Raw genomic sequence first — 14,194 nt, 5'->3', positions numbered from 1 at the left:
GATTCTGGCTTTGGGGGGATTGGAAATGGATACAAATCGATCACTGAGTTTCTGACTGGAGGAAGCAAATATGAAGAAGGGACATTTATATTTGGGAACTCTCTTGACCCTTTCCCCAGTTCCTGGGGTGAGGTGAGGGAGCTGGGTGTGTGTCTGGGGCACCACGGTCTAGCAGATTGAACATGGGCTCTGCAGTTAGACCTGGTTTTGAACCTGGTTGTGTGGCTTTGGGTAATTCATTTTACCTTATCTAAGGGCTTGGATTCCCTCAATTACAAAGTGAGGGAGGGGTGCCTTCCATTAAGAAGCTGAGTCAGCATTAAATAAGATAGTGGCTAGATGGCGGCCCGTGCAGTACGGGGTACCCGACTCATTCCTTCTTTTCGCCAACCCTCACCCATAGCTCAGACACTTCAAATCCCCGGGGTCCTGCAGTTGATATTCCCTTCCTCACTCATGCAAATCTGCTCGTAGGAAGGTTTTAACTGGGGGCAGGTGGGAGGAGGTAATGGCGGAGTGAGGCAGGGGGCTGCAGGGGAGTCTGTGTGGGGGGGGGGGAAGGAGGCTGTGAGGGTCTTTCATGGTCATCACGAGTTACTGCCTGGTGTTACCCAGTTATCCAGTTTTTACAAAAGTTAATCTCTAATTATGAAATCAAAAGCTCTCTTGATCCAGTTTCTGGGATGGTGGGAGTCGGGGACAGAGGGCTTTCCCAGCTCCGGAATCATACCCTAGCCTGTTTCCCTTGTCATCCACGCCTGTAGTCAACCGCAACAAAAAAGGGGAAGGCTACCCAGGCCTTTTTCAATCCACTTGGGAGCTAGCTGAGTAGAGGCAAAGCTTCACTGTTCTCCTATTGAGGCAAAAAAGGCAATTGTCAGATTCACCAGTTGTGTTTTAATGGACTGAGTCCTGTTTTGGAACAAGAGCTGTTTGGTCTTTTGACTTTTCTGAGCCTCAGTTTCCTCATCTGTAACAAGGCAGGGTATCATTCTGTCCCAGCCTACTACTGGGGATATGGAATGAGAAAGTAGATGAAAAAGCATTTATAAACAATAAAGTGCTATGTAAATCTCAAATGTCATTAATACCTGTGCCTGCAGCCTTTACAGATGCTGCCTCCAGGGAAGAGGAATGTGAATTGGCCACTGTTTCCAGCAGGACATGAGGCAATGTCCTTACCTAGTTAACCTCACGTTCAGTACATTCTGCCCTCTTTCATGTCAACAAATCAATTATTTTGTACAGCATTTCCCTGAAGGCCAGAAGAAAGGTTTAGAGATGCTGATAGGAGTCCAATTTAATCACTGACTTCGAGCCAGAAAGATGGGATAACTCAATGCCTTAATGGTCAGAACTGGGGTGAAGTCATAGAAAACTGTACCACAAGTAAAATGAAGGTTTTGATTTGTTCTCTCACTTTTTCTTGGTCTAATTTTAAAACCACAAAATGATAGGCATTATTAGTCAAATGAATATTGGCTTTCAGAGTGTTCTCATGAAAACTTATCAGTTATCATTTATGTTCTTGGGGTCCAGGGTGTTTTGAGCCCAGAATTTGTTAGTTGTAAGTGAAAGAAAGTTAATCAACTCAAACTAATGAAAGACTTGTTTACCTCACTTAACTGGAAAGCTCAAGGGTAGATAAGCTGGATTCAGGGGCTGCAAGGTTGTCTCAGGGCTTGACCTAGTTCTCTCTCATCCCAGCTCCTCTCTTTTCTGTGCTGGTTGATCTCAGCCCCATGTCCCTCTGTGGTCCCAAGATGGCTCTCAGGATCCTCCATCTATTGCACTGAAAGACAGACAATTGCCTTGTACTATCCCTTATAGGCAGACAATGAGAAGCCATGTATGATAACCTCATCAGTGTCTCCAGGGAAACTTAGGTCCCTGTAAGGACGCAAAGCTCATAAATCTGCTGCATGTAGAGTTGCATGTTTCATTTATAGTAAATTTAATTTTCTCCCAGCTCTGGCTGGTCACCATTTCCTGAGAACTGCTCATTTCACCGCATGAAAGGTAATTCACAGCTCACGTGTTTACACCAGGGGATGTAAGGCCACATTGCTGGGGAGCAGGTCACATGCATTTTATTTTCATCCAGCCACTTAGTGCTTGGCCCACCTGCACTGACTTTGGCATCATCACCCTCGCTGCTTCTCCCAGCTCCCAGGGGTTCTGCGGTAATTAGCAAGAGCACCTGGAAAGCTCTAGGCGCTCCTTAAAAATCGAAGTGCCAAGCGATGTTACTCTGCGACTAGAAAGGAAGGTGGATAACGAGGTGGGGCTGACCCTGATCTCTCACGCACCCTCCATCACTGGGAATCAGCCCCTTCGTCACAGTGGATGGAAAGCCTCACGCTTGTCTGCAGCGTTTGGGTGAGTGGGGTCCCATGCTGAGAGCTTTGCATGGTCCTGTGTGTGCACAGACAGCTCAGATGGGTGAACGAGGAATTAGGTTCCCTTCAGTAGCACCGTCTGTGCTGTGCTCCCTGAAGAAACTCAGGGCCGTGGTTCACTCTTCCCACCATCTTGCTGCCTAAGTTCAAGTTATCAAACCCGCCAGTGCCCCTTCCACATGGACTACAGAAGTCTCATAATCTGTCTCTCTGTTGTCTCCGCCTCCCTTCTCATTACCATTGCAGGATTATCTTGTGGAAACGTGTACATATGTCATTCCTCAGCGGATAACCCTCTCCCTGCTTGCCTCAAAGCTACCAAATAACAGCCCAACTCTACAGCCTGGCTCTGAACACCCTCCTGGGTCTGGGAGTTACCTACCTCTTAAAAAAATCTTTTTCTTTTCTCCTTAATGATCCGTCTACTCTCCCATAGGATTCGGCTCTTTCTGCTACTTTGAATGCCCTTCACTAACTGTGTGTCAGCTTCCTTACTTGTGTTATAAGGTAACAATGATTATCTCCCCTGGACACAGTGGTAGATTAAATGGAATATTTTATAGCAAGAGGCTAGGATGGCGCCTGGCGCATTCATGGGATATCAGAATGCTGGTTGTTATTATTATCATCTCTCCTTCATGGCTCAGCCTGAGAACTGTTTCTTTTCTGATGCCATTCCTAGTCCTTGGTCTTCAGGGATTTTTCCTTCCACTGAAATCCCAAAGTGCTCAAGTCTCCACATCATAATTTGGTATTATGTAAAAATTATCATGTATTTAGAGTTTGTATCAAGTCCGATTTTACATGTCTTTCTGATTTGCTAAGCTTCAGATTCCCTTGCGTTATATCTATATTTTTTCTTTTCAATATGTCTCAGACTACAAGTTCCTCTGTGGTAAGGGCTCTCTGGGTAGCTGCCAGCTGGCCTCGAAGCCCCTGGCTCACCTCGGCCGCGGCTATGCAGTATGGCTCTTGTGACTGTCATCTTGGAAGCAAGAGCCAGGGCAGGTCCACAGCTCAAGGGATGCAGAGACGGCCTGTGGCCAAGAAGGGACAAGATGGAGGTACAACCTAGTTTTCCTGGGGAAGAGTTGTCTTAAATAGTTTGCTGAGGCCCTGAATGCAGTCACTGAAGAGTTAGGCCAGGAAGGTTTGAGGTTCCAAGCCCCTATCCAAGTCTGTCCTGCAAAGGTGGCTGTAGAGACAGAGGGTCAGTGGTTTTGGATTTGGAGCTGGCCAAGACCAGACTCACAGGGCACTACTCTGTTCTGAGTCTACCACTTGAGAACTGAGATGAAGGGCCATAACTAGGGTGTGAGAACTGGCTCCCTAGTGGCTGCTCAGAGGGGCCAGGTCACACAACTTGGGTGAACTTGGACCAACAAGAGGCAGGAGACAGGAACGAGCCTGCAGATGAATCGTTCTCCTTCCCTCCCCCATTTGGTTCTTGGGTCCCAGCTTCCAGGCAGCATCTGGAGACAGTCCATGCGAGTGGGCAGAATGTACTTTATGGGTAAGGGTCCACCTTCTATTTGCTATATTTTCTACTCTACTATCTTTTCCCCCTCACTCTGGCTTCCAATGCATTGCACTCCCCAAGTAAACAGGCTGCAAATTTTGCCCGTTTGTTTCCTAGGGCACCCTGCCAAGAAAACGTTACTCTATTATCTTTCTCTTCTCTCCTAGCCTCTCCTCTCCTCTGTTCTTCTTGCCTCCTTTGTTCTCCTCTATCCCTTTATTTTGTTTCAAACAAGATCATAGAGAGTAGTTTTTCTGGGGAGGAGTCCCAGTGCTTCTTCATCTTTGGGGCTAATGCCCTAAGTAATCATGGGGGCAGTAGCTTTCTGAGTGGGATTCAGGATGCTGATCTTAATAAAATAAACGTGGGTGCACTCAATTTTAAGTAATCCCTTGTATGTACATTCATTCATATTCATATTTGCCCAGAAGATTAAATGGGAGAGTCATTATTTTCTTTACAGAAGAGTTCACATAAACTTCTATCACATATAGATAATGATTTGATTCATCACTTTCAGGTGGCAATGAACTTTGCAGTTGTAATCCTAGTGTAAGAGGCCATGAGGAGGCTGGCCATTGCTGAGAGCTGCTGCTCTGAAGTGAAGACAGATCCACTCTTCCTATTCTTCCCTGGAAGTTGGGGGTAGTGCTGGCTTTCCTTTGCTCTCTCATTGCCTCTAGAGTGGGGGAAATGCTAAATACTCTATCTAAAAACCCTCCGTCTCAGCACTGGGGTCCTTCACAAATGTCTGACGTGGCTACGTAGCCACTCGTGTGTGTGTGTGTGTGTATGCGGGGGGGTGAGGCTGGTAAGTGGAATAATGGTCTCCCAAAATATCTACGTCTGAATCCCTGAAACCTGTGACTAGGTAACCTTACATGGCATGAGGGGCTTTGTAGATGTGATTACGTTGAGGACCCTGTGATGGGAAGATTATCTCGGATTACTCAGGTGGCCCCTAAGTGCAATCACAAACGTCCTCATGAGAGGGAAGCAGGAATATCAGAGTCAGAGAGGTTTGATGATGCTTTTCTGCTGGCTTTGAAGATGGAGGAAGGGCCCATGAGTCAACAAATGCAGGCCACCTTTCTAGGAGCTGGGAAAGGCAAGGAAACAGGATTTCCCCCTGAGCCTCTGGAATGAACATGCCCAAGAGCTCCCTGTGTCTTATAAATATGGACAAAGACTAGAGGCAGGTCAAGATTGCACAGGACGCTTACTAGCTCCCCCGCAAACACGGGATTTTAAAAGCAATCCATTCACCTCATTTTTATTCCTCCAGCAAAACATCTCCCTCCTGTGCCCTAATCAGCTCTGTGACCCAGCTGTGCCTCCGTGCTTTATTATGAGTTGGCCAAAAAGTTCGTTTGGGTTTTTCTGTAAGACGTTAAGGATCTTACATCCTTGGACCTTACCAGGGTCTAAATGGGAGGAGAGGAGACTTGGGCTCCCCGTAGAGGTCAGAGTGTGTATGGCCAGCCATGCTAAGTGCCTCAAGAGACTCCTGGAATTTCAGAGGATAAATGGACCCCAGCAGGGGGATGTATCAGGAGGTCGGTGGGTCACAGAACCTTTCATAGAGGAAGGGAATGACCTATGCTCAAAGGATGGAAAAGTATAACTGAGCAGAGAGGGAGATGTGTGTGCTCACAGGCAGAAACGTGAGAATCTGTAGTGTTTCGGGTCCTGATCCTAAGCTATTTTGACCTGACTCTGCAAATGCAATTCTTCTTGTCTGATTTGAGTCTTTCTGAAAATATGACTATTTATAGGATAGTTCTAGAGCTGAAGTACTTAAGATGGAGTAAAAAAATGATTATGCTGAGAAATCGGGGAAGCTTAGGACATAGATATGCTCTTAATCCTTTTTTTTTTTTTAACATTTTATTTATTTATTTATTTATGGCTGTGTTGGGTCTTCGTTTCTTTGCGAGGGCTTTCTCTCTAGGTGTGGCAAGTGGGGGCCCCTCTTCATCGCGGTGCGCGGGCCTCTCTTGTTGCAGAGCACAGGCTCCAGACGCGCAGGCTCAGTAATTGTGGCTCACATGCCCAGTTGCTCCACGGCATGTGGGATCTCCCCAGACCAGGGATCGAACCCATGTCCCCTGCATTGGCAGGCAGATTCTCAACCACTGCGCCACCAGGGAAGCCCTCTTAATCCTTTTTAATTGGAAGCCCCTGAAGAAATATAGCTGTCTCTGGCCCTTTATTCACCTGCAGATTAAATGGACAGATATTAATTGAATAATGAAACATCTGGGGAAAACTGTGGCCTCATTTGTATTCATGAGTTGATAAGGCAATTGCAAAAGAACATTCTGGAATGTAAGATATCTTTTAACAAATAAAAACCAACTATTTGGGGAAAAAAAAAAAAACCTGCAAGGTGGTGAGGATTGCGGTAGTTTACTATGATTTCACTATTAGCGAGCAAAGACAAAAACCAGCAGCAGGAGGTAATGCAGATGGACTCAGTTCTCAGGAATTTACTCTCTGCAGTAACACCTGCTCCTAGTAGTGAGAGGGTAGATGATGTATATATTTTTAATATTAGATTTTTCTTTTTAAAAATTTGAATTAAACCCCAATAAATCTGAGTGTGGAAGTGACTGAGTATAAATATTGTACCTAAGACCATGACTGAGTCATGGTCTTAGGTACAATATTCAGTAACTGGTTAATTAAGAATCTACACAGAGAGATTCCCTAAGTGCGGGATTTCATAAACCATGGAGATATTCTGGGGCAGAGGTCCTGGATGACACTGTTCAGATGACAGAACAGTAATTTTTTTTTAAACTATTTTTTTAAAAAATTAATTAATTAATTAATTAATTTGGCTGGGTCGGTCTTAATTGCAGTATGTGAGATCTTCACTGAGGCATGTGGGATCTTATGTTGTGGTGCACGGGCTCTTCATTGCGGCATGGGCTTCTCTCTAGTTGTGGCACACAGGCTCCAGGGTGCATGGGCTCTGTAGTTTGTGACACCTGGGCTGTCTCATTGAGGTGCGTGAGCTCAGTAGTTGTGGCGCACAGACTTAGTTGCCCCGTGGCATGTGGGATCTTAGTTCCCCGAGCAGGGATGGAACCCGTGTCCCCTGCATTGGTAGGTGGATTCTTTTTTATTTATTTATTATTATTTTTTTAACATCTTTATTGGAGTGTAATTGCTTTACAATGGTGTGTTAGTTTTGGTAGGTGGATTCTTTACCACTGGACCATCAGGGAAGTCCCAGTAATTGTTATAGATTGCGCTAGAACAGAATTTTATAGAACAATCTACTGTAGATATTTTACCTTATTTTACTTAGTGTACGTGTGATCCCACTATTAGAATCTCACTTTTCTGTGTCTGCAACATTTTCTAGTTTTCTTGGGTTTCCTACTGAATTAAAATCTCTTCTAGTAGATGATACAATTTGAGCTATTGTGAGTCATGACCATTTTAGATGGGATTATCTGATGATGGCAAATTGATAAGGGAGAGCACATCCTGCAAACACATGTGAAAGGAGTCACAGACATCCAGGAGAGAAGGACCTGTGGAGCCCAATGTTAGCAGTGACATGAGAATGTGTGACTGTGTCCCCGCATAATATGTCAAGGCTTGGACATATTACGGTTTATCATTCCAGGGACTTAGGTTGCTGGCGACAGAAACTCATTGTACCTAATAAAGGGGAAATAGAGAAATGTATCGAAAGGCTATGAGATGCCCATAGAACTGAAGGAAAGTATGAATAAATAAGCCGTAAGCAGGACAAGAACCTGGAGAGAGTTGGAGAAATGATGGGTAGTGTCTGTGGGGCATCTTTGGGATGAATCCAGTTGTTTTCCAGTTGTTTTCTCTCTTTGAATCTCTCTGCACAAAATCTGAATCTTGCGTAGGAATGGGGAAAACCTGGCCTTGGTTTATCTCCCCTTGGTCAGAGGAGGGAAGGGCACCTTGAATGATAAACGGCTTTGTCAAAACCATCAGCCCTAGATGATCTCTATCCCGAGGGAGGAGGAAAGGCAAGGAATTGTTCCCCAAATCAGTGAGATGAGTTTTGGGTTGCCAGCAATGACAGCTATCATCTCGAGACAGCTAGAAGTTCTCTAATGTTTCAAATGGGAGGACAGGTTTGTCTATTCGCTTTCAAATTTGTCAAGGCTTAAACATGAGGGTGCTTATAAACTGGGTAATAGACACTAGAGCAAAGGGACGATCAGAAGAGGCTGCGATGACTCTGACTCATGACTTTATTTTCATTCTGAAGCACAAAAAGGTAAATGACACCTTGTATAACAAGGTCCGAGTTTCTAAGAGAAGTCTGTACACAGAGTTAATGTATTATTGAGAAAAGCCTGGACTTTTGAGGTGGAAGGATTTATCAAGTTGAGCTTGTTTATTTGTTTTTTTTTGGGGGGGGGGGTGACTTCTTTCCTTTAAAATATGAAATTAGGAAATTAGGAATAGGAAATAATATTTCATAGGGATTTTGTAAGATGTGTGAAGCTCTTGGTATATATTAAGCCCTTAATAAATGTTAGCTTCCTTCTCTGTGTGTTTGTGTGTATGTTTCTCTTTTTATATGACTCATATGTACTAATGTAGTTTTCCTTTCCCTGTAATGAGCTGAAAAGCAGTTCTCTTCCATTTTATTTTCCTGCTTTGGAGCTGATGCTGGTAAGTGGTGCAAGTAGCAGACTAGGCTGTGTCTATCCCAAGGTCTGTATTACAAAGATACAATCATTTTCCCCTTAACTGTAGATGAAGCTATTTATATACCTGGTTGTCTTAAACATCTCAGATAGCAATCGTCAGCTATAGTTTAAAGGCAAAACGAAATCTTCTGTGGATTTGAATCATACCTAGAAGCAAAATCATCTAGTTATGAGTGCTTGGTTGGGCAAAGTGAAAGAAATGTATTAGAACACCTAAATTGCACTGAATTGTAGTTGTGTCATTCATTGCAATTTAAGTATTCTAAAAGGTTTCTTTTTATTTGTTCAACCAATTCCTCATATTGAAATGCCTTGATGGGGTGAGTCTTGCAAATATTTAAATGAGGCTGAAAGTAGAAATTGGCATAGAAATAAACAAGAAGCTGTTTAGGGAGGCATCTAGGGGGTGAAGGAAATAATTTTGGAACATGTAGGAGGAGGAACAAGTCATCTTGGAAAATACAGTAAACAAAATTTACCCATTGGCCCCAACCCATGGGAGAAATTAACCCAGGGAACCCAGAACATGGAGAATGGCCTTCAACATCAGAATAGAATTTGAAATCCAGCCTTGCCTCTTCCTGGTAGCTGATTGACTTTGGAAAAATTTCTCAGACTCTCTGATTTTCATTGTTCTCATCTGTAAAATGAGGCTAAATAATAACTTCATCTGCAGGGTTATTGTGAGGATTAAATAAGAGGGTAAAGGACTTTGGAGTGATCAGAACATACAAAACATTCGATAAATGATGCCATGTTACTAGTTTAATACACTGAATAATATGTGTTCTAAGATATAAAAATTTTCATTCATTAAGAATATACCTGAAAATGATGGCTTTGTTTATAATGGATAATCTTATTAATTTCCACATACTAATGCTGAACCTTGTATAGCTTGAAAGAAAAAAACATGGACTCTGGAGACAGACAGATTTCAATCTCTTCTGCATGGGAACTGAGAGGTTTGGCAAGTCACTATAGCTTGCTGAATCTCAGTGCATTTATCCACACAGTGGGGATAAAAAACTTATCTCTTGGAGTTTTTGGAGGATTATGAAATGACCAATGAAAATTGCCTGAGTATATAGAGTATGCAATAAACACTAGTTCTTTTCCCCCGTGGTATTATTCTGAGCCTATCGTAATCCTATCATATCTCATAGTCACCTCAGAATATGGACAGCATATAGAATCTTACAAATGGTATATAATATATTATAATGGAATCATAGAATATAAAATTTGAAAGTGAATCTGGTGAAAATGTAGTTTAAACACTGCTGGTTGATGTGCTAATATCTTCTGAAGCATCCCTGGCTAAGTAAATTGTTAGTTAGTTTCTGTGATAACTAGACCTTCACTACCTTAGAATGGAGAGGCGGTTCCATTTATAGGCAGCTTTAATTGTCAGGAAGTTCTCTGTATTGAACAGAAAGCTTCTCTTGGCAATTTTCCCTCGATAGCCAGAGTTCTAGATCCTGAGGAGCTCCACATCACAGCCCTCTGTGTATTTCAAGTCTGCTCTCATAGAACAGCACCTGGCCTGTATTGAAGATTTCCTAAATGAATGAAGGAATGAATGAATGAGCAAATGAGACAAGAAATGAGAACTGTTTAACAGTATTAATGCTTTACTGTCTCTGCTCAGAATGTTAGCACATTTTCTTTTGCATTATATTGTATCATTCATGGTAAGATAAGGAAAGTAGAGTCATTATGAGTTTTATAGAATAAGATTTATTATAGGAATAAGGCCTTACACAATTATGGAGGAAGCTGGAGAGGTAAGGGTTTGAAAAGAGGAGTTGGAGGATTAGAGAAACATCATGAACCAGGCCTTCTGAAGCACTAGTGGACCAGTGCAGGGCTCACAAGGAATACGAGAAGGCAGGGACGTTGCCTGGGAAGGGGGCCTGGTGGAGGAGTCTAAGGAAGGCTGTCACCTCTGCACCTGGCTGTCGGTCAGTGGGTCAGTGTATTAGTCAGGGTTCTCCAAAGAAACAGAACCAATGCAGGAGTAAATACATATATATATTTGTATTTATTTATGTATAGATTTATTATATATACATATATAATATATACAATATTTACATATGTACATGTATGTATACATATATATGTATATGTGTATATATAGAAAGGTTTATTATAGGGAATTGGCTCACCTGATTATGGAGACTGGGAAGTGTGTGCCAGCAGGCGTGTGACGCAGGAGAGCTGATAGTGCAGTCCCGGTCCTAAGACAGTCTGCTGGAGAATTGCCTCTTGCTGCAGAAGGCCAGTCTTTTTGTTCTGTTCAGGCCTTCAACTGTTTGGATGAGGCCCACCCACATTCTAGAAGGCAATCTGCTTTACCCAATGTTCACTGATTTAAACGTTAATCACGTCCAAAAAAAACCACCCTCTGGGGTGACACGTAACATTCGCCATCACAGTCATCAGGGCTGGCAGTTAAGAAGAGTTGGATACAGAGGAGGGAAGAGCAAGGATAGAAGCGGGAACCTGCCAGCACTTCTGCCTCTATCCTTTATTGCATCTAACTATGGTGATCTTCAAAGAATAATGGATACTGTTCACTTTGTCTTCCAAATCTTACATTTCCTGGGAGGGGATTCAGGGACTCTTAAAGCTGGTAGACAAGTTGACACAGTATAAAGGCAGCACATTCCACTCCTTATCAATTTGGCATCAATACACACCCTCTTAACCCATATTTAACTTTCTAACATGATGCAACGATCCCTCAGACAACCTAAAACATGCTACCCCCAAAAGATACAAAGTTTCAGTGGTCACTTAATCCATCTCCAGGTGATGTTATTCCTTTTCAAGCTGCATCATGCTCTTCCTTTGATATCTTGTAACTTAAATACTGAGATAAAAGGCTAACCAACTATTGAAATGTCTGATGATAGATATTAGGGTGATGGGAGAGGGGGAAGAAAAGAAAAATAATTGGTTAATATATGCACAAATATTCATACCAAAGTAAGAAGAGCAATGCTCAAAATTACTGCAGTTCTTGTTTCTATAACTACTCAGGTGGGCCTACCTCGTTTTTACAATTTCCTTCTTCCTCTGCCCATTCTGGCTGGTCATGGTTTTTGCCTGGCAGGATGACCCAAACTTTCTTTCGTTGTTACAGTTATTTAACAATGATACAGACAGTTATAACTTCATGCTCATAAAGTTTTTTCCTCCAGCTGGTGCCATAACTGAGTTATCTAAAGGCCATTCAATTGTTCCATCAGACCAGTGACTGATCAGGAGTGACTAGTGACTTCCATATACATGAGCTTGTTGTCACACTTTGTTGGATGTGATATAATTCCCAAGTTGATAACGAGGCTCTGTGGAATACTATGATGATAATTTTTTTTTTTTTAAATAAGACATCTTATTTATTTATTTATTTATGGCTGTGTTGGGTCTTTGTTTCTGTGCGAGGGCTTTCTCTAGTTGTGGCAAGCGGGGGCCACTCTTCATCGCAGTGCGCGGGCCTCTCACTATCGCGGCCTCTCGTTGCGGAGCACAGGCTCCAGATGCGCAGGCTCAGTAGTTGTGGCTCATGGGCCTAGTTGCTCCGTGGCATGTGGGATCTTCCCAGACCAGGGCTCGAACCCGTGTCCCCTGCATTGGCAGGCAGATTCTCAACCACTGCACCACCAGGGAAGCCCTACTATGATAATTAATGAGGCATTCTCTGGGTCTATAAATACTGACTTTTGGCAGAAGCATTGTGGGCAGAAAAGGCAAATTCATATGTAGAGCAAGTATCTCTTTCAGTGAGAACAGAGCACTGCCCCTTCCATGATGCCTTTGGATGACTGGATGGTTCTCCCAGGGAATGATTCTGTATCAGAGATTCAGTGTTGGGCTCTGCTGCCGGCAGATTGAACAGTCAACAGTGACTGGGTCAGACCAGTGTTACTCACCCCGTGTATAATCTCCATCCCTGTCACCATGGCCATTTGGTTAAAGAGGCTTTTGGGCAAGGGCTGGGGTGTCTTGGAAAAGAGCCACGTAGACATCTACAGAATAGGTCATCTTGTATCCCTGATTATCTTCCTCTGTTCAGGTGGCTCTTTAATGAACATTCACATAAAATCCAAACATCTTCACACTGGGCCCATTCAGAGAGCTCAATCCATATACCTCTTCCCAAGACCTATTTTATCATTACTTTTTTTTTCCTAATCATGTGTTCCTTCTAAGTCTTTCTCCATAAGCTTACTGCCCGTGAGTCAATGTAGATCTCTATGTCTGGCCATCTGTACTTGCTTGAAATTCTGTCTACTGTGGGAGGATTTTACTTCACTGTTGCCCTTTAGGGCCACTCCAGAGTGGAGCTGTGGCGCTGCCGTTGTCTATTTTGGGGTAATGCCAGCATATCCTGCAGAACCATCTATAAATCAGGCCTAAAAGTTTTCTTCCTCAACTGATTATTAGGAACTCCCCATGAGACCATATCTATCACTACATAGCTAACCACTTGCTAAGCTTGGTGGCTTCAAATAACAACCATTTTATTTGCTTGCTGTTCTGAGAGTCAGGAATTTAGAAAGGACACAGTGGGGACAGCTCACCTCTCTCCATGTGATGTCTGCTGGAGCTGGACCATTCCAGATGGCTTCTTCACTCACTGGTCCGGTGGCTCAGCTTGGCTGGCTTGACTCTGGTCGTATACCTGGGGCCTCAGTTCTCACTGTCAGCTAGACTTCTGGGCTCTTCTCCATGGCCTCCCTCTCTCTTTGTGTCATCTCTGGGTCATCTTCCAGTAGGATAGCTGTATTTCTTACATGAATCCTCAGGGCTTCTAATAGCAAAAAAGCAGAGGTTCTAGGCCTTCTTAAAGCTTAGACCCAGAACTGGCATAGTGTCGCCACCACTGTATTCTAGTGCTTATTAAGCAAGTTGGGCCTAGCATAGATTCAAGGGGCAAGCACTGCACAAGGGCATGAATATTGGAAGGCATACATCTTTGGGAACTTCTGTATCTGACTAGTATATAGACCACCAAAATGTTTTAAAAGAATATTTTGTTGTTCATATAAAACCCTAATAAAATAAAACCCTAATAGCTCTGTAACTTATAATTTATAGACAGAGGCTATATATATATATATATATATATATATATATATATATATACACACACACACATATATATATGTATGTGTATGTGTATATATACATATACATATATATATGTATATATATATATACAACATACATATATATAAACAATATTCAGGGCTTCTCCTAACATCAGGCTATAGAAATACACTGATATTGATAGCTCTTGAGTAAAAGATGAATTCATTCTCTTATGTCCTTGTTTGGATACCACAGGAGTGGTAAATAAAATGTCCCTAGCCAAAGTCAACTTATTTCTCCTCTGCTGGCCATTGGCTGTTATCAAACCATTGGAATAAACTAGTTTGGCAGGTTTATTGGGCATTGTCGAATGACCCAAATTACTAGATAACTTTTAAAAATATGATCCCGTGTGTTTTTTCTTCTTTTTACTCCTTTTGACAATGAAGTTCTTTTATCAT

Source organism: Balaenoptera physalus (assembly GCF_965194825.1).
Source record: "Balaenoptera physalus genome assembly, chromosome: 4".
In the NCBI taxonomy this organism is placed as follows: Eukaryota; Metazoa; Chordata; class Mammalia; order Artiodactyla; family Balaenopteridae; genus Balaenoptera; species Balaenoptera physalus.
This window is presented reverse-complemented; position numbering follows the sequence as displayed.